Here is a 27506-nt window from a genome sequence, read left to right on the forward strand (position 1 = left end):
TCCAAAGCCAAAGGTTACTTCCTAAGAGAAATAAAGAAACTAGTTTTGTGTCAGACGACTAAAGAATGACTGAATTATGCTGGCATATACATTCACACGCAGATTTGGAAAAAGTCATAGGTTTATTAAAATAAAGTGAAATATACTATTGTCTCTCATGCAATTCATTCATTCTTTCATTTGCATTCATAGTGCATTACATAAAGTGAATTACATTTGGGATAAAGCAGTAACAATCTGGTTTAAAAAATACTTTATGAAATTTCCAATTTAGTTAAGAATTAGACAATTCACAAAAGACTACTTTACATGGACATGGTGATAAAAGCTTGAAAGGAAATGAGGCAGGGGGGTGGGACGGATGGTGATGACTGGGACTGTCATCATTGTTCTTACTTGGTGATCACTACAAGGGATCCAAGGAGATCTTCCTGACAAGCAGGCATTTGAGCCAAAACCTGAAGGAAGGAGGGAGACCACCACGTATGTGTCCAGGGAGGATTCAATGCGAGGTAAGAGCTAATGTCAGGACCTGGGGCAGCATATTCTCAAGAAAGTAAGGGACAAGCCACAGAATGAGAGACTACTTTTTACAAATCTTATTTCTGAAAAGAGCCTTTTATCTACAATACATAATTGCTAATACAGATTTCTCCTAAAGAAGATATACAAATGGCCAACAAGCATATGAAAGAAGCTCAATATCAGGGAAGCGCAATCCAAAACCACAAGGAGATGCCACTTCAGAAACATGAGGACGACTATCATCAAGAAGACAGACGATGACAGGTGTTGGCTATAATGTAGAGATAAATTGGAACCCTCAGAGTCTGCTAGTGGAAATATGTACAACTGTGCAGCCATTTTGGAAGCAGTCTGGAGTTTCTAAAAAGGCCAACCATAGTTTCCTTATAACCTAGCCATGACAATCTCAGGTATGCAGCTGTAAGAAATAAAACATAGATCCCAAAAAAACTGGTATAGAAATGTTCACAGCCAAATCATTCCTAATTTAAAAAAAAAAAAAGAATACAAATTGCGAGGGCACGTCACCATCTTGAGGCGCAGCCCCGCCCCCAGACTACAGCAGCCAATCTGCGCGCTGCTGCCAGGACAGGCCCCGCCCCAGAACCCTCCTCAGCTGTGCCCCTCCCTCCGCCTACCGGCCCGCCCGTTGGTCAGGCAGGGAAGCAGCAGTCGGCAGTTGGTCTGAGGGGCCGGCGGTTCCGAAGCCCCGCAGCTCTCCCGAGGCGGCTGGTGCGGCGGCGGCGGCGGCGGCAGCGGCAGCGGCAGCGCGGTCCCTCCGGAAGGCGCGGCGTGGGCCGAATGGCGGAACGAGCCGGCGACGGCAACGGCGGCAGCGGCGGCGGGCGCGGGCCCCGAGGTGGTCTGCTAGCAGGTGTTCGACTTGGAGCCGCGCTCCAGCAGCCTCATCCGCGAGGGCTCCTACCGCGTGGTGTGGTGAGTGTCCGCGCCCCGCGTGCCGGCCGCGCCCGCCCGGCCTCCCGCTCGGCCTCGTTGGCTGCGACAGTGGCGTCGGGCCTGACTCGCGACCCCGAACCTGGCCGGACCGCAGCCGGGCTGCCCAGCCATCCGCGAGCCGGGAGTCTCGGGCGGGGCCGGGCCGCCCGGGCGGGGGCGTTACTCGCGGCGCTTCCCGGGCAGCCCTCGATGACGCGCGGGTTGGGGGAGGGGCGCGGGTGTCGGAGACCGGGACCCGGGGACACCGGGACAGGAATGGCCCCCAGCCCCAGGGTGCTCGCCTAGCGGCCTTCCCTTGACGTCCCCATAGTGAAGCCGCGAATTACTTCAGATGCTTGAGGAGGCGGCTGTGGTCTGGACAGCGGTTCTCAGCGGCGCGAGTGCACAACCCCGAAGTCATCGTCTTGTCCCCCCCCCACCGGCTTTTCCGCGGTCGGCTTTGGTTCAGCACCTTCTGAGGTGCCAGGGGTGCTGTCCTGTGCAGGCTCTCTAAAAGGCATGTAGTGGCACCAGTGTGGGTGTGGAATGTCTCCATCTTCAAGTGTTTAAGTGGATGTGGACATGGTATTGTTTGCGCTTCAGGAAGAATAAGTCAGCATCGCTGTTGTGATTTGTTTAAGGAGTCTTTTGGAGTTGTACCTAAATTGACTTTTTCCCTCTTTTACACCCCCCTCCCCACCCGTGAGGTCTCGTACTAGCATAAAGGCATCCAGAGGTTTTAGCACAATGACTGTGGACTTTTCCTGTTAATGCTTTAGTAGCCAGAGTGTATGCCCTGATGGACTTCTTGCAGAACCACATGCAGGCTCCCTTGTCTGGCTCCAGATCCCTCAGAAGTGATCGTGGAATGGGGGTGATGGTGTTTTTTGTTTTTTGTTTTTTGTTTTTTATTAGTACCAATTACCTGTGGTATTTTGTGCTGACAGAGACTTGTGGAGGTGTGGGCTCCCTTATATCTAAACCTTCATGTGAGTGTGTCTTTTGTGTAGAAGGAAGCAGACTATTTATGAACACTTCCTGTCAGGTACTCTGCTAGGTACCTTATCTCATGTTACCTGAACAGCCACCTGCAGAGAGGGAAGGGCAGTGCTAGCTCTATTTCAGATGAGAAAGTGTTTTGAGGTGAAGCCATTTCCTAAGGTCGCACAACTAAAGGGTCAGTCTTGAGATTGTAGCCTGAGATCCTGTTTCAGTTGCCAGAGCTCTTTTCATTACTCCCTATTTTCCTTAATTAGTATTATTAATAATTTTGAAATTTTAGCATATTTTACTCTTATAAGCAAATTTATTTCAGAAATGTATTCAAATTTGAATGGTCATAATTTTAGAAATACGTAGAGGGAATATTTTACCACATATGCTAGCTATGTACAAAGACTAGTTAAAATTCTATAAAAAAATACTTGAATATTTGCATTCTCTTCAGGAGCAGAGTGCTTCACAGTATACAGCTGTGAAGATTCTGGTGAACTCAGTAGCTTAGGAGCCATAAGAGAAATTAAATTAAGTCAGGCCTAAAAGAAATAAGGTCCTAGAAGGTAACAGAAAGAGGGTACTGCCCATGACATCACTTATCTGGAGTAGATCTGATTGCTGTGCACCTGCTGTTATGTGTGCTAGTCACCAGGTCTCATTGTGAGGGGCTCGGAATTGCCCGTCAATCCTTGGGCCCTTACAAAAAATTAACGCTTAAATGTGTACTGAAAAAGTCTAATTTTATGACATCTCAGTCAAAAGTATTTTTTTTTAATCTGATAAGAATTTTTACTAGCCTGAAGATGATTTAGATCTGGTAACTTTCTATCTCGGCTGTGGACTTACATGACTTAAATCTCTAGTAGGTGAAATGTCAAGTCCACTTACTACAATTTGTTTTTTTTTTTCTTCCTTTCTTAAGTAAGATCCAAGTACAAATAAAATTGGAATTAGAATCCTGGGTCCATATTATAATTTTGTATCTTCAGTTAGATGATATTTCATGTAAGAGTTTACATTGTACATTATTAGTATTTAGTAAATGTTGGTTAACAATGCTGGGTTTTGAAGGATTTCTTGATTGAAATATTAATAATATTTGAAGAACTGATATTTTTAAAAGCTTAATGTTTCCAGGACTTAAAATTTTAATGAAGAAAAATTTTTGTTTAGTTTTCTGAATCTGTTCATTAGGAATTTTGCCTTTTCCATGAAAAGTCCTTTCCTAAACATTATGTAGGGGATATAAAGAGTTGAGTTTGAATTGAGCCTTTGTGAGTGGTGTGATTTTGATAGAAAGATAATAGGTGCAAGTGACAATCTAAGCTATGGAATCCAATCCTGCAAAAGGACTTAGGTGGCAAATTGTGGAGGACTCTAGGCAGAAAGAAGTTTGATTTTAAGTTTGTGCAATGGAGAAGCATCAGAGTTTTTGAAAAGAGGCAGGCGCATGATCAGTTTTGAAATTTGGGGAGAATCTAATCGGCACTAGTGGAAATGACAGGAGAAAACAGGTGGAGAATCAGCTAGGCTCGTGACCTTCTAAAGGTGAAGTGAGGTAGCGGTGTGGAGGATGGAGATATTAGAGTCAATAATGGGCTCTTGTCAGCGGAGTGGTGGACTTTTCATCATGGCAGGTATGCGATGCAAAGGATGATGAGGTCTTGCAGTGTGAGAGGCTTAAGAGGTGGGATTTGGATTTGGGAGAGATTCTGAGACAGGACCTGGTGATGTGGTATGGCAAAGGTTGTTAATTGCAAGGCTTCTAGCTTGGGGACATGGTGGTGCCATTATTAGAGGAGAAATTCTGTAGGCAGAGGAGGTTTGTTAAGGAGAAATAGTGAGTTCTGGTTTGGACTTAAGTTTATGATGCCAATAGTTCCTTTAGGTTGTATTCACAAGGCACCCTGAAAATAAGAGAGACATAGTATCTGGAGTAGAAAATTTGTATAAGTGGTAGGTAGTCTGTTGTACAGGAACACAGATTCTTTTTTGAGTTTATTGGTTAGGTGAAATCGCATACATATATTCTGTGTGTTTATCTTTTTAGTAAACAATGTGTATCATCTGGTAGATTTTCAAAGGGTTCATTATCCCAGAGAAGTTAGGAACCAGTGAGACAGAACAGAAAGACCAAAGGAATAGCCTTGGCAAGCAAGTAGTTTTAAGAGGTTGGCAAAGGAAGAGGAAGCTTAGGACTGGTGAGATGTATAAGACTCAGGAGAAAAGGGAAAAAATGCCATGAAAGAGAGAAGTTGAAGCTGTATGCTTCATCATCTAATTAAGGTAACCATCTATGTTGGGTAAATTCAGCTTTAAACATTTTCTGAATGTGACTGAGAGGCCATGGGGTCATCTCCATAGAGATGATAATTGAAGGCTTGAGAGGGGACAAGATGAGAAAAAATGTGTGAGCTGAGGTAAAGGAGTGCCTGACTTTAGGTGTCTTTAGTGGACAGCTACAGAAGAGGAGGAGGAGGTGTGGTCAGAGACCAGAGACCTGGGAGTCTTCATTGTCAGAGGAGCCAGGGACATAGTGGTCACTAGAGATCGGTACTGAGGACTGTAGAGAGCAGTGTGCAGCTGGAAGACAGGCTGTTGGATTTGTTGACTTTCAGCTCTCCCCAAAAAAACATAGTTTTAACAAAAATTTTTCATGCTCATACTCCTGATGGTGCAGTATCTGGTCCTGTTAATGTTTCTGTGATCACAGCAATTTGGTAAGAACTACCATTTAGTCAATGTTTTCTGTTATTTTTTAATTGGCATCATTAAAGCATATATTTATTAGTCCTCTTAACCACACTGCAGGGGTGGTTCCTTTCAGTAAGCGGGAGTCTGAGACACAACGAGGTTACTTAATTTGCCCACAGATACCCAACTAGAAAGTGGTAGAGCATCTGTGTGTGCTTCCTAAGTGATAGCCAAAAATTAGAGTTGAGAAAATGCATGCTTTCAATAGCAGAAAATATCTATTGTCTGCTTTTTGGATGGTTTGCTTTTTAGCCTTTTAAAAACCTTTCATGCAAGGTCATTCACTTAGAATTCATTCAGCACCAGTTCTCTGCAAGGACTCACGTGGCACCTGCCCTTCAGTAGCTCTTGTTCCAGACAATGGGGTGCAGTTGGGTGGGAACACAGAAGCCCCTGTAGAGTGCCGTGGGCGAGAAACGCCTGAGTGGCATGTGGATGTCCATGTCTGGCTTCGCAAACCTTCGTGCTGGGTGTTGGTGTCTGACTGGGAGATTGCCGTGAGACGTGCACTCCGGGTAGAGGAGATCGCGCACGCCGAGGCACAGAAGTCTGAACACGGCACAGCTGGTCAGGAAAAGCACGAGTTGTCTGAGAAGTGAGGCTGTGGGTGGGTGCCTTGGGGAGAAAGCTGGAGTGGAGGCAGCTGGGATGGGTGGGGCCGAGTTCTGAGGGGCTTTGTTTTCTGAAGAGTTGGACTCGGTTTGGTCGGGGGAGGGCCCTGAAGGATGCCCCTTTTCTGCTGGTTCCTCGTCAGATTTTGTCTTTCTCTCTTTGTCTCTCTTTGACTTTCTACCCACTGTAATTTTCTTTCTGTCTACTTACTTAGGGCTACTCAGTGGGTGTGATTTTTATCCAGTCTCCAGGGGCATTGAAATGTACCTGGGTTTTGTTTTGCTTTTTGTTGTTGCATTGACTGGAGGTGTTATTGGCCTTTGGTTTGTATGTGGTGGAGGTGGACTTGCCAAACGACTTGGATGCAGTTTGCACACAGCACATTCAGTCCCTGCACCAGAGGAGCGTCCTGTTTAGATGCCAGTGGACTTTCCCTCCAGCCCATCCCCAAGAAGGGCTGGGTCCTAGTCAGGTCCTGCCTTCCTCTGAGATTCATCTCCTCCATCAACTTGTCCTTATTACTTTCAGCTCTAGCACTCCCTCCATCCCTCCCTGGGACTTTGCTGGGTATTGGTACCACCTGTTTGAAAGGAAGGACCAGCAGTGGTATAAATCATCTACAGGGGCTCCAGACCAGATTCCTAGTTGTGCTGGTTTAGCTGTTAATTTGACTTTTAGTAAAGAAGTCTCTTGTATGGTTTTTGGAGTTCAAAGATGGGAGAAGACCATCTTACATGAGCAACAGAAAACCCAGAGCTTCTGAACAGTTTTCAATGCAAGTAAAATGCAAACAAAATTCATTTTGATATTAGTAACATCCCTAATAATGTTCTCCTGGTAGTTAGCTATAATTTATATGCCACTTCTGATGAATTTAATTTGTATGTTCTCAATTCTCAAGTATTAATAAAAATACTTTGATGAAAAGCATCCTAGTTGAGTTTTCCAGGAACTATGTACAGCTTATTCCTCACCTTGCTCACAGTTGTGTACCTACTAAGTAAAAATCAAGCGATTCCCCAAAAAACATCTCAAGTGACCCCACCACACATCCAGCCTGCTCTGCCCACCCACCTGCCTGACCCTGAGATTTTGTTTCTTCCTTTTTGCTTCTCTTTTCTCTTTCACTTCTTAAGTCTCCCATGCATTGGAAAGCCAACAGATAGATGTTCTCCAGGGTCTCTCAGATGGCACAGTCTTAGGGCAGGCTCTGGGTTCTGAACCCATCTGTGCCTGGTAGGAACTGGGGGTGGGGTTTAGGGGTGAGTTCTGTGGGACTTCACCATGACCAGCTGACTAACATTAGTTGCAAGCTTGCCTTTGGTGCTGTGGTTTCAGAGTCCTTTTCATCCTCACCTTTGAGGTACTGTTTTTTTCACTGTACAGATGAGGAAAGCATGTCTCAGGTAACTTGTCCAGGGTTCATAGACAATAAATGTGTAGCAGAACTGGGATTTGTCTAGACCTCAAAACTTCTCATTGTTCTTTTTTTTCCTAAACTACTGTATACTTTCCTTTGTTGTGGCGAGTTACATGGAAACGTGCTTCTTCCAGCCTGGGTTCCTGAATGTACTGGCACCAAAGTATAAAGTGATGATTCTCATGGCAAACTTGGGCTTGTTGTGGAGATGGAAGAAGGAGGAAGCAGAAACTTGAAAGGGGTGAGGAAGGTAGGGTCAAAGCAGCTTCATTTTTATCAGAAAGGTGTTTATCAATGTTGATCCTTCTGACTCCTCCTATGTACCTCCACCAGTTGCTTGATTTTCATTCATTTAGGAATGATACTGAGCATGTCTTTGACCTGTGTGCTAAGCAGTAGGATCAAAGTGGTTTTTACTTTTTGGTGTTTACAGTCTAACAGGAAAGTAATCACATTTACTGAAAATGATGAGGTGCTGAGTGCTACCCTTTATACCCATAAAAAGTGGAGCAAAGCTTTGAGGAGTAGTCCAGGAGGGTTTCCTAGAGGAAGTGCTGTCTAAGCTGGGACCTGGAGAATGACTTAGAGCTTGCTGAGTGAAAGAGAGGGAAGGGTGTTAAAGTGTTTCAGGCACTACTTGTGGCAAATAGGTTGTAGAAATTGGGGAGTTTGTGATTAAGATCCAGGAATGTTTCTCTCGGTGTTGCATAGACAGAAGGAGCAGTTAAAGCTTCAGTTATGGCTCTAAAACTAGATCGTAAGAACTAAAGATGGTAGAAAGGTAGGAACTCAAAACTAGATCAAGGCAGCTACTCCCCACCCTCTGTACATTTACAAAATCTTGTACCCTGCATCTCTGCACAGCTGGCTTTTTTGTTTATTTGTTTCTTCTCTTTTCACTTTTACCACATCCCCATGCACTTGACAGAATAGAGCTGACCTTAGCTTCCCAGAAATATGTGCCTTCAGAGCACTCTGACTCCTGGGGGAGAGAATCTGATCCAGCTTAGGCTAATGTCCACCACTGGTCTGGGCACCTGAGGCCCAGGTGGAGTCATCTGATAAGGCTGAACCTCTGTAAGGTGGGCAGTGAGGTGGGGGTAGTCATGAGATGTCTCCTGCTGACCTCTGACACTTACCAGGGTAGCTCTTGGTGCTGCTTACCCAGCTCTTCTTGTGCTGGGCTGAGACCTGCTGATGGGGGCTGGGGAGGGGAGAAGAGGGGAGGGCAAAATCATTTAGGCAGGCGAGGGGCTTTGGGCTGCTTTAAGGGTGCTTCTGCTTTCCTGTCTCTGGCAGTATCGGGGTGGCAGCCAAACTGGGTGGTGTTCTGTACAATGTATTTAATATTTGATACATATCTAACGTGTGAGTTATGCAGCCTAACCGTAAACACACAGGAACCCACCACCCACTGACTGACTTCACACCAGCTTGTCTGAAGCCCATGTTCTGATCTCTGGCTGGGAGTCTGTACAGTAGAGTGGGGAAGACTGTGGGCTCTGGACACCTGTATGTGACCTGAGCTTGTTTTTCTCTCCTGTAGAGAATGGGTAGTGACACCCACCTCAGGGTTGGGAGGATTGAATGAAACACATAGGTGAGCGCTGAGCCCTTGGCCTCAGGTTAGTGCTTTAGTTGTTACTCCCTGGAAGTGAGCAGGTCTGGTGAGACCAGTGTCCTCCCTCCCCTCAGTCTCTTGGACATTGTCCTGGAGTGTGAAGCAGAATCCAAGGAAGTGAGAGTGTTAGACTTGTGTCACAGGGTTTTGTGGTCTAGGGCAACATCCTCTCCTGGTGAGATTTAACAGTTAGAGCATCTTCTTTGCCTGGCCCTGGTCCATGTTCCTGCCCACCCTAAGGAATGCTGCAGGTGGTGTAGGAGACAGACTGATAAGGAAATAGATTACTGTGTCACTTGGTGAAAACACTGATAGGAGATAATTCTGGACAGAATCATCAACTCCACCTGGGCTTCTCAGTTTCTAATTAATTCAGCAAGTGGTGTCAGTATACACTAGGACACATACTAGTTGTTCAGCTACTTCAGTGAATAAAACATGTAGTCCCCAGGCAGCTCATGGACGGTGGATGCCTGGCTTACAGTGAGCTCATTCCATAGGTGGTTGTTTGGTTTTGCTTATGTTTTCCTCTGCTGTGCAAAAGCTTATAAGTTTAATTAGGTCCCGTTTGTTTGTTTTTGCTTTTATTTCTATTTCTTGATCAGACTGCTCTAGGAGAACATTGCCGAGATATATGTGAGATGTTTTGCCTATGTTACTTCTAGGAGGTTTATTGTGTCTTGTCTTACGTTTAAGTCTTTAATCGATTTTGAGTTTATTTTTGTATATGGTGTGAGGGAGTATTCTCACTTCATTGATTTACATGCTGCTGTTCAGTTTTCCCAACACCATTTGCTGAAGCAACTGGCTTTATTCCATTGTATGTTCTTACCTCCTTTGTGAAAGATAATTGACTAAAACTTTGTGGGTTCATTTCTGCACTCTCCATTCTGTTCCATTGGTCCATATGTCTGTTTTTATACCCATGTCATGCTGTTTTGATGACTGTATCTCTGTAGTATTGTCTGAAGTCTGGGAGGGTTATTCCTCCAGCCTCATTCTTTTTCTTCAGTAGTGCTATGGCAATTCTGGTTCTTTTGTGATTCCATACAAATTTTATTATGATTTGTTCTAGTTCTGTGAAATATGCCCTGGGTAATTTGATCGAGGTTGCATTAAATCTGTGTTGTCTTGGTCAGTATGACCACTGTAACAGTATGATTCTTCCAATCTAGGAGCATGGGATATCTTGTCATTTTTTTTAAGTATTCTTTAATTTCATTAATCAATGTTTTCTAATTCTCAGTGTATAAGTATTTCACCTCCTTGGTTAGATTTATTTCTAGGTATTTTATTATTTTGGGTGCTGTTTAAAAAGGCACTGTTTTTTACTTTCTTTTCCTGTTGATTCATTGTTAGTGTAAATAAGTGCAACTGATTTTTGTACATTAATGTTGTATCCTGCTACCTTGCTGAATTCTTTGATGAGTTCTAGTAGTTTTGTGTGGAACTTCTAGATTTTTCTATATATAGTACCATGTCATCTGCATATAGTGACAATTTTGCCTTTTGTTTTCCAACTTGGATCCCTTTTATTTCTTTTTCCTTGCTTGATTGCTGTGGCTAGGACTTCCAAGACTATGTTGAATAGGAATGGTGAGAGTGGGCAACCTTTATAGTCCCAGATTTTAGTGGGAAACTTTTTAGTTTTTAACCTTTGAGTACTAAGCTGACTAGGTTTGTCATAAATAGTTTTTATTATTTTCATATCTGTTCCCTCTATACCACCTTGGTGAGAGTTTTTATCATAAATGGGTGTTGAATTTTATCACATGCTTTTCCTGCATCTATTGAGTTGATCATGTGGTTTTCGTCCTTTCTCTTGTTGATGTGGTGTATTATATTGATGGATTTGCTTCTGTTGAACCATCCTTGTGTTCCTGGGAAGAGTCCAACTTGATCATAGTGTATGATCTTTTTTAAGGGCTGTTGGATTCTGTTCACTAATATTTTCTTGAGGATTTTTGCATCTATGTTCATTGAAACTGTTCTGTGATTGTCTTTGCCTGGTTTTGGTATCAGGGTGATGGTGACTTCATAGAATGAGTTTGGGAGTACCCCCTCTTTTTCAGTCTTCTGGAAGGGTTTGAGAAGGACTGATATGAGTTCTTCTTTGTATGTCTGGTAGAATTCCCCAGTGAAGCCATCAGGTCTGGACGTTATTTGTAGGGAGATTTTTCTTATTGCTAATTTGATTTTATTACTAGTGATTGGTTTGTTCATGTGGTCAATTTCTCTTTTTTTAACTTTTTTTTATTGATTTATAATCATTTTACAATGTTGTGTCAAATTCCAGTGTAAAGAACAGTTTTTCAGTTATAAATGAACATATATATATATTCATTGTCACATTTTTTTCTCTGTGAGCTACCATAAGATCTTGTATATATTTCCCTGTGCTATACAGTATAATCTTTTTCTTGATTCAGTCTTGGTGGACTGTATATTTCCATAAACTTGTCCATTTCTTCTAGGTTTTATATTTTGTTTCTATATAGTTGTTCAGAGTATCCTCATATGATATTTTATATTTGTATGGTATAGGTGATCCTGGATTTTTGTTTGTAGGAAGTTTCAAAATTTACTGATTCAGTAAATCCCCTTACTAGTTATCAGTCTGCTTTGGAGCTCTCTGGGCTTCCTATAACTGAGTGTCTCTTTCCTTTCCCAGGTTAGGAAAAGTTTTCAAACCTCGTTTCTTCAAATATGTTTTCTGCCCCCTTTCTCTTCTCCTTCTGGAGCTCCTATAATGAGAATGTTATTCTGCTTGAAGTTGTGCCATTAGTCCTGTAAGCTGCCTTCACTTTTTTTTCTCCTTCCTTTACCTTTTTGCTTGTATGTTTTAGGAAGTTCCCTTCACCTATCCTTGAGTTCACTGATTCTTTCTTGTCCTTCATCTAGTGTATTTTTAAGTTCAATTATTGTATTTTTTAGTTCTGTGACTTCTGTTTGGAACTTTCTTACATTTTTTAACTGTTGAAATTCTCACTGTGTTCATCCATTTTTCTTCTGAGTTCAGTTGGCTTTTTTGTGAGTGTACTCTGAATTCTTCATCAGTCAAAGTACTTATTTTCATTTCATTAAGGTTTTCTCATGGGGTTTTATCTTGTTCTCTGATTTGGAACATTGTCCACAGTCTTCTGTTTCTTCATTTCACTTGACTCTCTGTGTTGGTTTCTATGCATTAAGTAAAACAGCCACCTCTCCCAGTCTTGAAGAGTTGTGTAGGTGATGAACTTTGTCAGTTAACCCTGCCTACAGTTGGTTGTCAATGAAACTGTGACTATCCAAGCAGCTTATTTTATTTTACCACCTCCCAGCAGTTGAGGGTGTGCCACGTCCAGTCAGTATCCCAAAGGGGCGGCTCTCAGTCAGCACCAAGATTCAGGCTGATTGAAATCCAAACCCCCAAGTAAGAACTTTTAAAGAATACAAATATACTGAGTCTTGGGACTACAAATGTAGGCCCTGCTGGCCCCCAGAGCCAGGAAGTCTGGTGTCCTCTGGAGAACAGTCACAAATTACAGGGCTTCAAATAGGTGTACAAGCTCCTTTCGGAGAAATGTCAGTGAGCTGTAGCAAGACAGACTGAGAGTGTAATGATGGCAACCCCAGGCTACCTTGCCTGAGAGCACCTCAGTAGCCTCCCGATGTGTGCCAAACCTGAAGCCTGCCTCCACGTCCAAAGCTCTAAGGCTAGGAAGAAGACTTTTTTCACATAAAGGCTGGAGGTGTGTCTCAGTCTAATGTGCAGTGCCCTGAAACTGGTAGGCTGCGAAGAATTGTGTCTCCAATTGTTTTCAGTCCCATGGGACCCAGACATGCAATCAGTCCTGGCCTCCAAGGCCAGGTGATCAAGGAGCAACCCCTGAATGGAAGCCATCAAAACTGGGTCATCAGTGTTTAGACATTCCCCGCTTGGAGATACTGGCACTCTGGAGCCCCTCAGAGGGAGAGTGCGAAGATGGCTGGAGTGAGGCAGTGAGAGAGTACAAAGATGACATCTCCTGAATAAAGGGGAGCAGAAGAACAAAAAAGAAGACATACAGCAAGACAGAGGGAGAGTGGAGAAGATGGTACTTGCTGGCTGGAACATGAAGTTGGCACCCAAAAGGAAGGGAAGAAGAAATAGATGGGACTTGCCGGTTTTATTAAGGCAGAGGGAGAGCAGGAAGATGGCACCACCACCAGCCTCAGACCCTGGGGAGTAGCGCAGCAGCCCCTGCCCCTCAGACCAATGCTTCAAAATTAGGAAATGAGTCTCTTTCAGACAAAGTCTGGGTGCTTTGCAAAGGGCTGCTTCTGCACTTGGCCCTGGGACCAGGCCCTTTAAGAGGGGTTCCTGAATTCATCACAGCCCAGTGGGTCTCACAGGCATGTGCCCTGAGCATCTTCCAAGTTGGATGCTTTGGGGGTTTCTCTCAGTTGTCAGTCTTAAAAGTTTGAGTCCCCCGTAGGGGTACAAACCGTTCACACCTCAGGGAGAAGTTCCGTGTATTGAGCTCCTCCTGAATGTGTTTGTGCACACCAGGGGTGGGGTTTCTGGTGAAACTGTGTCTCAGCCTTTCCCACCTGGTTTGATGTGGTTTCCCTCTTGTTTGCCTGATGTGAAGGGGTTGCTCCACCATTTCTTAGGCTTTTCCAGAGGAATTTGTTCCACACATAGCTATAGATTTGGTGTGTTGGTGGGAGAAGGTGAGTTCAGGATGTTTCCATGGCACCACCTTGAACTGAAACCTATTGTATGTGTTTTAAACTATCGTTTTCAATTGCTCCGGTCACTGCTAATATATGGAAGTATGATTAATGCTGTGTATTCATGTTTATGTATGGATCTTATATTCTGGGATCTTGCTAAAATCATTTATTGTAATTTATTATGAGTATTCTTATTGATTCCTTGGAGTTTTCTCCACAGACGATGTCATCTGTAAATAATGATGATTATATTTCTTCTTTTCTAGTCGGTATGACTTTATTTCCTCTCTTGCTGCACTGCACTGACTAGAACCTGTAGTGCTAAGTTGCAAACTCACAGAAGAAATAGACATCCTAACATTGTTTTCGAATGCAGGAAAAGCACTTATTCTTTCAGCATTATGATGTGGGATGTGGGTGTTTTGCGGATGTTCTTTGTTAGGTTGAGGTAGTGCCCTTCTGCTCCTAGTTTCTGAGCATTTTTTATATAAGTGGGTGTTAAATTTTGTTTAATGCTTTTTCTGTTTTAATTGATGTGACTGCATGGGTTCTCTTCTTTAGACTCTTCATATGGTAGATTACACTGTTGATTTTTGACTATTGAACCAGGCTTGCATTCCTTGAATAAATTCCACTTGGTGATCATCTATTCATGTGGATTCTTATGGTAGGTGTTCTTGTGGATTTCTTGGTGTAGGCTAAATTATGGTTCCTCGAAGGGGTTCATGTCTAATCACTTCTATGACAATATGTGAATTTAACTTGTATGCAGAAGGGAGTTTGCAGATATAACTAAGTTAAAAATCTTGAGATGAGCTTATCATAAATTTTCTGAGATACTTAATATAAAAGGAGGGACACAGGAACTGAGTCAGAGAGACCATGAGATGATAGAAGCAGAGACTAATGTGATGCACTTTGAAGATGGAAGAAGGGACCAACTGCAAGGATGACAGGCATCCTCTGGAAGCCAGAAAGGGAAAGGGAACAGATTCTCCTGTGAGGCCTCAAAAGCAATCAGCCCTACTGACACCTTGACTGACATCAGACTACTGACCTGCAAAACATTACTATAATAAATTTGAGATATTTTAAGCTAGTAAATAGTAATTTGTAATTTAATGATACAGTTTGTAATTTGTAATACTTTATAATAATTTGTTGTAACAGCCAGAGAAAATGAACACACATATTTTGTTGGAGAATTTGTGTAGATGTGTATCCATATTCCTGGGGGTATTTGTCAGAAATTTCCTTTTTTGAGCTGTCATTGTCAGGTTTTGGTGTTATGTTATGCTGGCCTCATAAAATAAGTTGGGACATAATCACTTTGCTTCTACTTGCAGAAACAGATTTTGTGGAATTCATATTATTCTCTATAAACATTTGTGGTTTTCAAGGAATTTACCCATTTCATGTTTCTTTTCCCTGTGTGTGTAATTTTTTTTGAAGTGTAGTCAGTTTACAATGTTGTGTCAATTTCTGGTGTACAATGTCATGCTTTAGTCATAAATGAGCATACATAAATTTGCTTTCATATTCTATTTCATTAAAGGTTACTGCAAGATGTTGAATATAGTTTCCTGTGCTATACAGTATAAACCTGTAGTTTATCTATTTTATATATTGTTGTTAGTATCTGCAATTCTCAAACTCCCAATTTATCCTTTCCCACTCCCTTCCCCTCTGGTAACCATAAGTTTGTTTGCTCTGTCTGTGAGTCTGTTTCTGTTTTGTAAATAAGTCCATTTGTGTCTTCTCTTTTAGATTCCACATTTAAGTGATATCATATGGTATTTATATTTCACTTTCCGGCTAACGTCACTTAAAATGACCATCTTAAAGCCTATCCATGTTGTTGAAAATGGCATTATTTTATTCTTGTTTATGGGTTGAATCGTATTCTATTCTGTAAATGTACCACAACTTACTTATCCAGTCATCTGTTGCTGGACATGTACATTGTTTCTATGTCTTGGCTATTGTAAATAGTGCTTCTGTGAACATTGGGATGCATGTATCTTTTCCAATTAGAGTTTTCTCTGGATATATGCACAAGAATGGGATTGCTGGATCATAGGGTAAGTCTTTTTAGTTGTTTGAGGAATCTCCATACTGTTTTCCGTAATGGCTGCACCAAACTGCATTCTCACCAACAGTGTAGGGGGGGGTCCCTTATCCGAGGAACTGTTTCATACGCAAATACAAATCTGTGTTGACACCAGTCCACACACAGGTCCAGCTGTGGGCAGGAAGGGAGCAAATAGTAATTATGGGGTGCATTTGCAGACTCATTAGCCCCTAAGGCCACAGCAAGATGGGTCATCCTCCCTCAAGTGAACAAGATACTCCCACACAGAAATCCCACAAATCCCACAGTGATGCTAAATGTCATTCCCTTTTTACACACCTTTAACAGGCACCCCATGAACTTCCTCTCAACCCATTCCCCTTGTGTTCTTGGGATTAAGAGGGACCTGTCTCCACCACTCCCCACATTGCAATAATCCCAGGAGGCTAGAAGAGGCTCCCTCTGCAATGGTGCAGAGAGGCAAAAAGCCCTGTCTCTCAGGCCAGGTCTTCCCCTCTGGTGAGGACACCCAGACAGGAAACCCTGGCCTGTCTATCCGCCTCAGGGAAGCAGACTGAAGCTCCCCAAAGACAAAGGCTGCCTCCAGGCTCCACTCTAGGGAACTGGTTAGTGTCCAGAGTGCTGAAAGGCATGAAAACAGCTCTCCATCCCTAGTTTGCTCAGGGATGCAGATGATGGGATGCCCCACAGTCCCGTGGCCAATCAGGCTCAAGGGAAAAGGACAATGCAGAGGTCCCTGGGGAAAGTGAGAGCTGCAGGCTCCCAGGAGCTGTCTGAGGACCCCGTGTCAATGCGGAGGAAGATCTAGTCAGCCCCCTGTGGATCCGTAGCTCCTAGGACCTTCTCAGCCTCCTTCTCAGGACCCCTCTCTGTAGAGCAGCACAGACATGAATAAGACTACAGTGTTCTGAGATCATTTCCAAACAAAAGTGTCATTATTCCCATTTTACATACATCACCCCAAGGTGCTGCCCCCACCCACAGCCACCCAGACCCACCTCCCCCTGCGTGTAACTCCCCACCACCCCACCCTGGCCCTGATAGTCCCCCCTCCTTCCCTGCCCTTCCTCCATGCCCTCCATATCAGGTGGGGTCAGCACTGAATGAGGAGGAGCCCCTAAGGTCCCCTAGGGACCCCCTGGGGTCTGGCAATGGAGGGCTGGCCCGCTGTTCCCTACGGGGTGCAGTGCCTCGTTCTCCTTCTCCTCCCTGTGACAAACAGGTCACACCTTCACTTTTTTGCCTGTGAGGGTCGAAACAGCCCCAGAGTCAAGGATGGCCTCCCAGAGATCCCGAGGTCAGGCTTGGGCAGGGACAGCTTCCCAGCAGGTACTGGGCCTCCACTAGAGCCTGATTCCTCGACTTGGCAGCTGGTGGAGGTGCTGGGGTGAGACTATTTCTCTGAAGGGAGGGGGCCTGGGGAGCCCCACAACCTCCAGGGCAGACATATGTCAAGGGCACTGGGGCAGAGCTCTGGGATATCGCCCAGGGCCACAGGCTATACTGAGAGTCTGGGGAGCCTCTCCTTGTCCTCACTGGAAACACCCACTTTCCCTGGGATCCCCCTAATAGGAGACATCTCTCTCAGAACTGAGGCATCCCTGGGTCCCAGGCTCTGTGCAGTGTGCTTTTGACCCCGGGGAGGAGAGAGGGGCTGTGTAGCCTGGAATGGAGGGAAACCCTCATGTCTTGGAGAGAATAAAGCATTTGGTGCTGAACAGGCCACTGTCTGCTCGGTAGTGCCTTAGAAGTTCCTCAACATCAACATCTGGTGGGCTGTCTCTATCACTGACCCCTAGCTGGGGGCCTTGGTCACACGTCTGGGCATCTTGGCCAACATCAGACTCACGATGACTTGAGTCCAAATGGGATGCACTGTGACTGGTGGGTGCCCGCACACCCAACTTCTCCTTCAGGTCCAGGAGTCCTTTCTGCACCAGCTGGTAGGAGGGAGGTGGACAGTGACTGGCCCCGCATACATGGTGAGGGGAGAAGGAGGGCTGGGCAGGGGAATGATGGCATTGGGGAGCAAGAGGGGGGATGTCGCCAGGACTCCAAAGTACATACACTAGAGCACTCCTGCTGTCCTCCTGGGCCTTATTCCCAGCTGTGTGTCCTTCCTGTCCCTCTGGGCCCCCATCCTCTACTTCCTATGGTCCTGCATCGCATCCAGTCCCTAGCAGGCCCTCCACAAGGCCAGGCCTTCCAGGCAGGGGAGGATGAACAGAGCCATGATGGCCTCCTTTTCTGCGGTCCCATCCCTCCCCCAGCTGACCTGGGTCCTTGCCTCCCTTGGTTACCTGGGTGTCTCTCACCTTCCCTCTTCTACCTGGGGTCCATCCCTCCCTTGTCTCCCTGAGTGTCCCTGCCTCCTCTGGCTCATCTCTTCAAGGGTGAGTCCTTCCTCCTGTTCCAGCTCCTCAGCTGGGGCCAGGAGGTCCAGCTGTGGTTCTGGGGAAAGCCAAGTCTGCCAGGAATCGAGGGTGAATGACTGCCTCTCCCTAAGAAGGAAGGAAGAGGCTGTGAGTATCCTTGGCCTGGAGTAACTTGTGAGCCATGAATACCTGGAGGGAAAGCAAAAAGCAGACCCACCCCATTGTCCTCCATTAGGTAGCCTGTTTTAAACCACTGAGGCAGTCAGCTACACACACACGCACACGCACACACTCACACACTCACAGACACACACACACACACACACACAGACACACACACAACCCCCTCAGGGACAAGGATCAGAACTTAAGTCCCAAAGGCCCGGGCAGAACCCCAGTCCTAGGTGCTGAGAGTGCCAGTCCCTGGAATCTTGCAGCCCCCAGGCTCCAGGCCCAGCCCACCTTGGTGACGCAGGCTTACTGGGAGCACAGCTTGTCAGTGTGGCTCAGGAGGTCCGGGTCCATGTAGGTCCCGTTCTCTTCCTGCTTCAGTTCATTCCTGTCCTCTTGAAATTCTGCATCTAGCTCCCCAGTGGCTGAGGGGACAGGCCCCACCAGCCCCTCCATGGTGTCCACAAGCTCTTTCACAGCCTCAGGGGGATTCTCCTTAGGTGCCATGGTCTCCCAGGGACACTGGGATCTGTGTGGCTTCCTGGGCACACACAATGGGGGAAAGCGGGAGGAGAAATAAAGGTGAGGGGCTCCTGCATCCAGCTTCTGACCACGCAGCGCACATGCTGGCTCAGACAGTGTTATGAAGACATAGACGTGGGTGTGGTTGGGAGTCATGACCACCTGCATCTTCACCCACAGTGATAGGGAATGAGGAGGGAGAGGTAAGGGGGAGCTTCTAAGAGAGTCACATGTGAGCAAGTGTGGAACCTCCAATTTTCCAAGTATCTCCCCATCCAGCCCGCTTCTCAGGTACACTTCACGGGGTGTCCTTAGGGATGTGGGAATTTTGTAACTGACTGTCCTTAGGGAGGTGGGAATTTTGTAACTGACCAAATCAATACCCCAGGGTGACAAAGGGCAGCTGAGTCCCCCCCCCGATGGCTGTTGAGGTGACCCTCTTGAAAGAAAAGGACTGATGGGGGGACAGAGCCTGTCCCTAAACCCCTTTTACCTTTGTGTTCAGCTCCAGTGGGCACATGGGTACCTGGCTGAGGGCCCAATTTTCAGGTTGGGTGCCTGCAAGTTTCCAGCTTTGGTGGGGCTGGAAGAGGCAGGCTCTGTACCCCCTTCATCCACTGCACCTGCTGAATCTGCATCTCCTTCTTTGCCTCAAACTCCATGAACCTGAGGGGTGAGGGAGGCACAGGACATACTGAGACAAAGGCCTGGATTCTGCAGCCCACCAAGGGAGCAGAGATGGAGGCATCAGAAGAGGTTGTGCTGGGGACAGTCGAGGCCTGTGAGGTACTGTCCCCAGCAAGGAGCTGCTCCTGGGGCAGATACCAGATCTAGGGACACCCTTGCCTCCCAGCACTGGATGGTGTTCAATAGCATAGACCCAGGTTGCAGGATTGAAACGGGGCTGCATGGAGGGCCTAGAGAGGAGACCAGGAAGGATTCACATGGACTCTTCTGAGAGCACTACCTGGATGTGACATCTTTTGTGACTGTGACTTCTGGGAGAACGGAAGACCTGGAGGGCAGGGCTGTTGTCTGCTGGATGCATTAAATAATGGTTGTTCCTAGGAAAGCACCTGTCCCTAGTGGACCTTCCTATTTGAGGAATGAATGAGCCCAACCAGCCCCAGCACACAGATCTGAGAGGACCTGGGACCCCACTTCTCCCTCCCAGGGGTCCCTGCTCTCGCTCTCCTAGGACAAGGACAGCTAATGGACCACAAGTCCCCTTTGAAATGGGAAAACAGTTCCACCCAAGGCTAAAGTCCCAGTGACCCAGGAGGCATAGGCTTCCTCATGGGCAGGAGGACAATGACCAATTAGCCCAAACACACCCATTCCAGCTGATGTTTCCAGGGGCCAGGGTCCCAGAAAGCACATTCCATGAAGGGCCCACTCTGTTCCTACCCTCCTAGGGCCTGATCCTCTCTTTACCCCTGCGTGCAGAGGGGCAAACTGAGGCTCAGAGAGGTAGAGTGACAATCTCACATGTGACTGCTAGTAAGTATCTGAGTCACCAATGTCCCATGAGGACAGCGTGCTCACCTTTGGAACAGAAGGTCCAGCACCTGCTGGGTGGTGGTGAAAGCTCTATAGTTGCCCAGGAATGTGTGCAGGTAGGAGGGGTTACCGCCCAGGATGGCAGGCACCAGGTTCATCACCAGCTTCTCCAGCCAGTGTCGCTGGAGGCTCCACACCCTGTAGGTCTCACCCCTGCTCCCTTATGGTCCATCTCCCCCCCTGGGGTGGAAAGAGGAGAGACATGAGTCAGAGGCAGCACCAGGGACCCCCAGGGGGTTCGGCCTGGAGCTCAGACCAAATGCTCAAGCCACAAGTTCTTGTGCCAGAGGTGGAAGAAGGGAGCCCTGAGCAGATTTACAGTTCTCGGCATCACCAGTACGAGGGGTGGAGGGCAATGATTAAATACATTAGCATCTCAGATCATTGTGTCAGCACAGCAGTGACAGCACCTCCCTGCACCTCATCCCTGTGACTGCTGTCACAACATCCCATTCTAGAGATGAGAACACAGAGGCTGATCCGTGGCTGGGAGGGATCAGGAAAGTCAGGCCAATGTGGACACGTGGGGATGGAGAAGAAACAGGACAGTTTGTAGAAAAATGCAGAAACACCCTTGACTTAACATGAACTGAGATTCTGTCAAAGTCTCTTAGATTCCGACTCATATGTGGACACTGACTTTGCATCTGACCAAGGCAGGGCTTGGGCTGAGAGGGCAGGTGGGAGAGATGGGGAATCAGATTCCTTTGCCAGCAGGTCTTTTAAGAGGGAGCCCGGGGAGGAGCAGGGCAGCTCTGGGACCCGGGCCTTCCTGGGTGTGGAGTTTCCTCACTCGCACTCACCCTGAGCCCATCCTGGGCTCTGCTGGTGTCGTGGGGCACCTGCCCTTCCTGCAGGAAGATGGAGTGGGGGACTCCATGGACCAAGTCCTGTCCCATCTCCTGTGTGGAGTCCTGCAAACACAGTGCCCAGTGGATAGGCAGAGACCTCAGAGCCCTGTCTGGTTGTCCTGAGTGGTTCTCAGACACATAAGACATCTCCATTCCAGACACACACACACGACCCTCTGCATGGACCTCCATCAGGGAAAAAAATTTGATAACCTGAGGGCCTTGGATTCCCATTGGCACAGATTAGATGCCCTCTGGAGTCCTCTTTACCCCCGATGACCCTGTCCTCGGGTGCGGCCATGACAGTACCACGAGGTTACCATGTGTTCAATGACTCATTCCTGCCCAGAGGGGCCAACTCCCCTCAAGTCCCCCTTCCCCCACATGGAGACGAGGGGAAGTGGCCCTGCCCAGGGAGGGCTCCCAGAGGAGGCTGGGCCAGGACTGGCCTGTGCCAGGACACCCTGTGTTACCTTAGGTGATCTCCTCATAATAGACCAGAAATGTAGGGGTTGAGGGTTCAGCCAATGCCTATGGCCTCTCGGAATCCTCTCACTCCAGGGTTTACTGGAGGAGAAGCCCTGGGAGTTTGTGAAAAAGAAAGAGAACATGTTTCTCTGTGAACTGTCTCCAGCCATGTGAGCTGGCTCTGGCACTGTCACTAGAATGTGGGTGCCTGGTAATCAGGTTCCATTTCTATTGTGGTCTGTGCTCAAGGAAGTGATGTCACTTCCTGGCGTCCACTTTCTTGAACCCCCTCCTCAGACAACACCCCCACACACAGCCCTCTGCTCACCCCCTTCTCCATGCAAACCCACGTTTTCCACAGTTACAGCAGCCCTGCCCTCTCCACGGCTCCCGGGGAGGCTCTGTGTGCAGCTATGAGGAGACAACCTGGCTTCCAGTCTCAGCAACTCATTCTTACCTGTTCTCCATCTTGGATTTATACTGGTGTTTCTCCAGGACGGTCCCCGCTTCTGCACAGTGGGGCCAATTCTAGCTCATGCTTCTAGGGTTGTTCTCAGGCGCAAGTAGGATAAGACCTGAAAAGTGTGGGAGTGGTGTGATTTCTAGGTGATGCTTCCAAACCCATGACTTTTTGTCTTATTACCACCCTCACATGTGTTCCTCTCCTGATCCCACCCCATAGTCCTTATTTAATGTCACTGTGCATGTGTGTCTGTGTGTGTGTGTTTCTGTGTGTGTGCTTGTGCACATGTGCAAGCAAGTGCTCACTCTCTGTGTGGCCAGTAGAAAACTGCCCCCACATGGGAGTGTTGGGCAAGAGCTTCCTGAGGTCTGAGGGTTTCTGATTTCCAAAGCAACCTTGATGAAAGGGGTTCAAGCCTTGGCCAGCAGGTCGGAGCACCGTGATGCCAGGCCATTCAGGCAGCAGGGGCTGGAGCTGGGATCACAGACTCAAACATTCTGGTTCCACTGTCCACACTCAGAACCACAGTGCTGGGGGCAGGGAGACTGTCCTCTTCATGGGCACACAGCCTGGCAGGGTCTTCTCTGGCTGGACACACAGTGGTCCAGGGACAGACAGGCAGTTGAAGGGTTGCTGTCACCAGAGAGATCTGTCAGTCTCATTTGGTGCTGCCTCTATTTTCCGGTCCTCACATGCCTCTCCCCAAGTTCCAGCCCCAGTATAAACAGTCACCCTCCCCAGGAACAACAGGATTTTTATCTGCTGGAGTAAGAAGATCCTCAGTCTCAGTGGAAATTCCCTGGTAATCAGCTTCTCCCAGTGATTTCATCTAATCTCCTAAGTGTCTAAGGTTCAGTTGGCCCCAAACTGCCTTCTGGAACTCTCTTCCCACCCATTCACCTGTCCATGCAGCAGCTTCATCTCCCCACCTGCTCAAACAATAACCTAGTGCCCTGTCTGCTCCCACTTTCTTCCTCACCCCCACATGCAGTCAGCTCCTCCCTTGTCCCTGGGTCCCAACTCCAAGTGCATTCATCACCTCTCTGTATCTCCCTCCCCTCCCTGTCCAGGCCACCAGTGACACTATCCTGGATTCATGCTCTTTGCTTCCCTTTCTCACTCCCTCTGACCCAAGGGAGGGATGTTTAAAAGACAAATCTGTTCCTGTCACTCTGCTAACACACAGGGAACTTTCAGAGGCACTATGGGGAAAAGCCCCCATCCTCAGCCAGACCTGAAGGCCCTCCTCCTGCCAGCAGCCCACCTCGCCTTGCTGCCCTCAGTCCAGCCACTCTGGCCTCTGTCTGTTCTTCCATGAATCACCCCCTACCTCACCTTCAAAAGCCCTAAGCTGGGAGCTCATTGAGCACTTTTCCTGGATGACCCCTCCTTCAGGTTTACCTCAAATGCTGGATGTTTGTCTGCCCTGGGCCCTCAGTTCCTCCCCCAGGGCTCTTTCCATCAACCAGGAGTCATTATTGTAGTCTGCTGGGCCCCAGGGTTGGTTTGGGGAAATTTCAGGAACCTACGATCCTGGGCAAACTCTCAGTCCCTAGCCCTGTGAACCCTTCTGCCACTAGCTTGCAGGTGAGCCCAGACGGCTCTGTGGCCCCCTGTGAACCTGGGAGAAAAGGCCCTGCAGCCCTCCAGAGCCCCTCCTCCCTGCTCATTTTCCAAGGGGAATTAAAGGGAGGAAAAAGCCAGAGCAGTGGGCAGGGCTTTCACATCCTGACCTGCCCATCACAAGCCCAGCTCTTCTTTAGTTTCCTAGGCTGGTCTTCCAGGGCTCAGGGTTCCTGGTCACCTGGGTGCAGTCCTCCCTTCTTTTGTTTTATGATGTGCCTGGAACAACTTGCCTGGCACTATTCCAGGCACTGGGAATACTGCAGTGAATGAAACCTACAGAGCCTGCCTGCTTGGAGCTTACAGTCTAGCAAGGGCAGAGTGATCATTAATATGTTTACATCTCTGTTGGATCTGACCCCTGCCCCCTCCCTCCAGCTGCTACCCCATTTCTCCTTCCCTTTAGGCAGACGCTGTCAGAGACTTGTCTAAACTCTGCTCTGACTGCTCTGGTGGAATTATCTGTGAGAAGAGCATTCTGAGTTGAGCAAACTGCAAGCCACAGGGGTGTTTAAGGGATTCAGATAGTCCAGGGTGCTGGGGTGGGTGGCAGGGCAGCAGAAATGAAGCCTGGGAGGGAACCCTAGAGAGAGGTGTGCTTCTGCTCTGCATGAGGGGGAGGCAGGAGGGCTCTTGGCCCAGGAATGACAGGATAGGTACTCAGTAACTGAGTCCCTGTGGCTGCTGTGGCTGAGAACTGACTGCAGGAGACAAGAAAGGAGTCCCAGGTCCAGGCAGAGGTGATTGTGTTGTCAGGAGACCAGGGTAGTGCTGGTGGATGGGTGAGAAGAGGTTGGATTCCAGGTCTCAGTTGAAGCTAGAGAGGTTAGAATTTGCTCTTGGATTGGATTTGGGGTTTGAGGGAAACTCACAAGTTTCACCACATCAGAAAAGCTGGAACTCTCTGGGTGGGGGCAGGCTATTGGAGAAGCAGGCTTAGGGATGGAGAAAGGAGCTCACCTTTGGACAAGTCCAGTTAGACATGAACACAGGACGTCTAATGCTGATGCCAGTTATATGCTGACAATAAAAGAGAGGAATTCAAAGGAAGTCTGGGCTGGAAACCAAGATTTGTGGGTCAGGGGGAGACAGCACTTCGAGCCTTGGAACTAGGTGAGATCATTCCAAGACCAAATGTGAAAAGGAAAGAGCAAAATGTGTGTGTGTTGGGGTTGTGGGGAATGGAGTAGACTGAGCAGGAGAAGCCACAGAGGTAAGAGTCAGGAAGCTGTGGAGCAGGGAGAGTAGGGCCAGGTGAAGGGACTGTTCCATGGAGAAGGGGATGTCAGCTGTACCAGATGCTGATGGGGCAAGATGAGAACTGAGGGGTGATCACTGGATTCTGCAACATGGAGGCCACAAGTGACCTTGACAGGGTTCTTGGGGGAATGGTGGGGGTGAGGCTTGGGATGAGTTCTAGAAAGTAGTGGCAGAGCATTTGGAAGGGAGTCTAGACAAGACTCTGACAGTGTCTGCTTTAAAGGGAAGGAGAGATGGGGCAGCAGCTGATGGAGATACAAGGGTCCAGGTCTGATAGAGGTGAACACACTGATGCAGGAGAGGAGGTAGTACTTGAGTCATGTCCTAGGGTGGAGAGCTTGTCTTTCCATGAGCAGGTTCATCTCCTGCACAGAAACAGGGAACAGACTGTGTGCACACATGCATCAAGGCTTCTTCTGATCTCATCGTGCATGTTCCAGACGTGTCTATGCATCAAGCAAGTCTGTGAGGCCAACCCAGATTTAAGGGAAGGGAAATTAGTGTCCACCCTCCAGTGAGAGGACCAGCAAGCAATTTGTAGTCGTTTTTCATCTCCTGCTTGTCCAGTTTTTCCTTATTGATTTACAGAATTTCCTTATAGAATCTGTGTTAATCTAATGTCAGTTGCATGGTTTGGAATGACCTCTCCCTGCATGGCTTTCTTTCACTTCACTTCCTTTATGTCTTTTCCCCCTTAGTGACTAGTGCTTTTTGAGTCTTGTTGAAGAAGGTTTTCTCTCCCTCAAGGTCATGAAACTATTCTCTTAAAAACTTTGTAGTTTTTTAAGCCTCTGGGTCTGTGGCAGCCGCGTTAGCCCCGCCCGGGGAGCGGAGAGCAAGGGGAGGCGGAGACGGAGAAGGGTCCGAGGAGCAGCTGCGTCCCTGCCAAGCCGCCACCGCAGGCCGAGGGCAGTTGGACTCCTGGACTCCCGAGGCGGGAGGAGCCCGATCCCCCAGAGTGGTGGGGCGCTCCTTTCCTTACCCTTTCGGAGTTGCTTCTGCTCCCTCTTTGGAGCCAAACTTCATCGCGGGCGCGCGGTCCTGGCAGCGGGTAGCCGGCCTGGTGCAGCTCGGGGACCAGGGAGTGCGGGCTGGGGGAGCCAGGGAGTTGGCGGGGTCTGGCCGTGCCCGGGGAAGGGATGGCGGCGACCGGGCCCGGGTTCGGGTCATGCTGCTCTTTGGGGGCCCTGGGGGCTCGGCTTGGCGGGGGGGTGGTGCTGCGATGGCGCGTCGGGAAGCTCGGCTGGCGGGCAGGGTGTTGGGGATGGGGGAGCTTGTGGTTTCGTTCCGGGGCTCAGTCAGTTGTGGAGACTTAGGGAGGGACCCTGCACTTCGGGATCCGCCCGGGCCGGGGTGGGGGCGGGGTGGGGAAGGGAACTCTCCCTTCCCAGCCTCCACGGGCTGTTGGGATAAGGGCCCTGGGCCTGGGACGCCACCCTAGGTCCTGTCTGCCATGGGGATGGGGCCAGCGGACTTTCCTCCAGGTTCCCTGCTTCCTTCTTATGGACGAATTGTTAAGAGAATTGTTAGTGTCTTTTTTAATGCCTGGCCTATGTGAGTTTGGCACTGGCGCTTGTGTAAATCCCAGCAACTTTAAATCTTAGAGATTCCAAACTGTTAGTATCAAAGTGTGATGCGCCAGGAAGGTTTGCACATATAAAATGCGTATCTTGCACCGGTATTTTCTTGAACAGTGCAAGTGAGTGAAAGCAGCGTGCAAGGTCCTGAGAGTTTCGGATTCCTGGCGGTGAGTATTAGACCCTAGTAAAAATAAGGGCGAGGACGACTGGCTTACTGGCCCTTATCAAATGACCCGCAGACTCTGACTACTTGGAGAATGCTGTTCATAGGGATTATTTATTCGGATAGTTTTGTGGCGGCTAAACTTGATTTTTAGAGCATTTGTCAGTGGCGTAGTTTTTTCTCCTTTGCTGTGAAATTGCCCAAATGAGACCCAGTGTTGCAAATTCTGGGCGTGTTTTGTCTGGGGAGTCTGGGAACAGACTCTGGAAGTTAACTTCTCACAGGCCCCTTGTGAATCTGCTAAGCTTGAAAGCTTTGGCTGTCAGGTGTAGCTGTTTCCATTGTTTCCTTTTCCCTCTGGGAGGGAGCATTGCCTCCTACTTTGTATCTTCCAGACATCTGTGCCCCCCCCCCGCCCCCCCCCCCCCCAGTTTGTGAGCAGTGAATGGAGAGAGGGTGGCCTGCTGGTATGCAGAGATTGGCAAAAGGAAATCCAGGAGTGGTTTTAGTGAAATGAGAGCTTTGTGCCATGAATAGCGGTGGCTCAGACCAGACAGCAACTTGAAGAGATGGCTATCCTTTGATGAAGCCTGGGCTGATGTTTTTCAGATTGCTGGGTTATAAACTATTTTGTCTGGAACTTAGGAAGCCATTTCATTGTTGCTATTTGGTGTATGTTCAGTACCTTTCAGTAACATCACTGATGTTAACTAGTCTTTGTCCCAAGAAATATTACTCACAACTTGAAATATTATTTACATAATGCTGCTGCTTGGTTATCTGCTGATTTCGTGATGCAGACTTACTCAGACTTCT

General features: G+C 47.6%; 1 long non-coding RNA gene across 1 annotated transcript in view; it reads left to right on the forward strand.

The window, feature by feature from the left end:
* The first annotated feature begins 1328 nt into the window (after window positions 1–1328).
* LOC140699170 (uncharacterized) overlaps window positions 1329–27506 on the forward strand; it is a 123994-nt gene continuing 97816 nt past the window's right edge. Inside the window, exon 1 of the long non-coding RNA XR_012077174.1 lies at window positions 1329–1461. This is a non-coding gene — a long non-coding RNA (uncharacterized lncRNA). The remainder of the gene's footprint in view (window positions 1462–27506) is intronic.

The sequence above is a fragment of the Vicugna pacos genome, chromosome 11 (assembly GCF_048564905.1).
Source record: "Vicugna pacos chromosome 11, VicPac4, whole genome shotgun sequence".
Lineage (NCBI taxonomy): Eukaryota > Metazoa > Chordata > Mammalia > Artiodactyla > Camelidae > Vicugna > Vicugna pacos.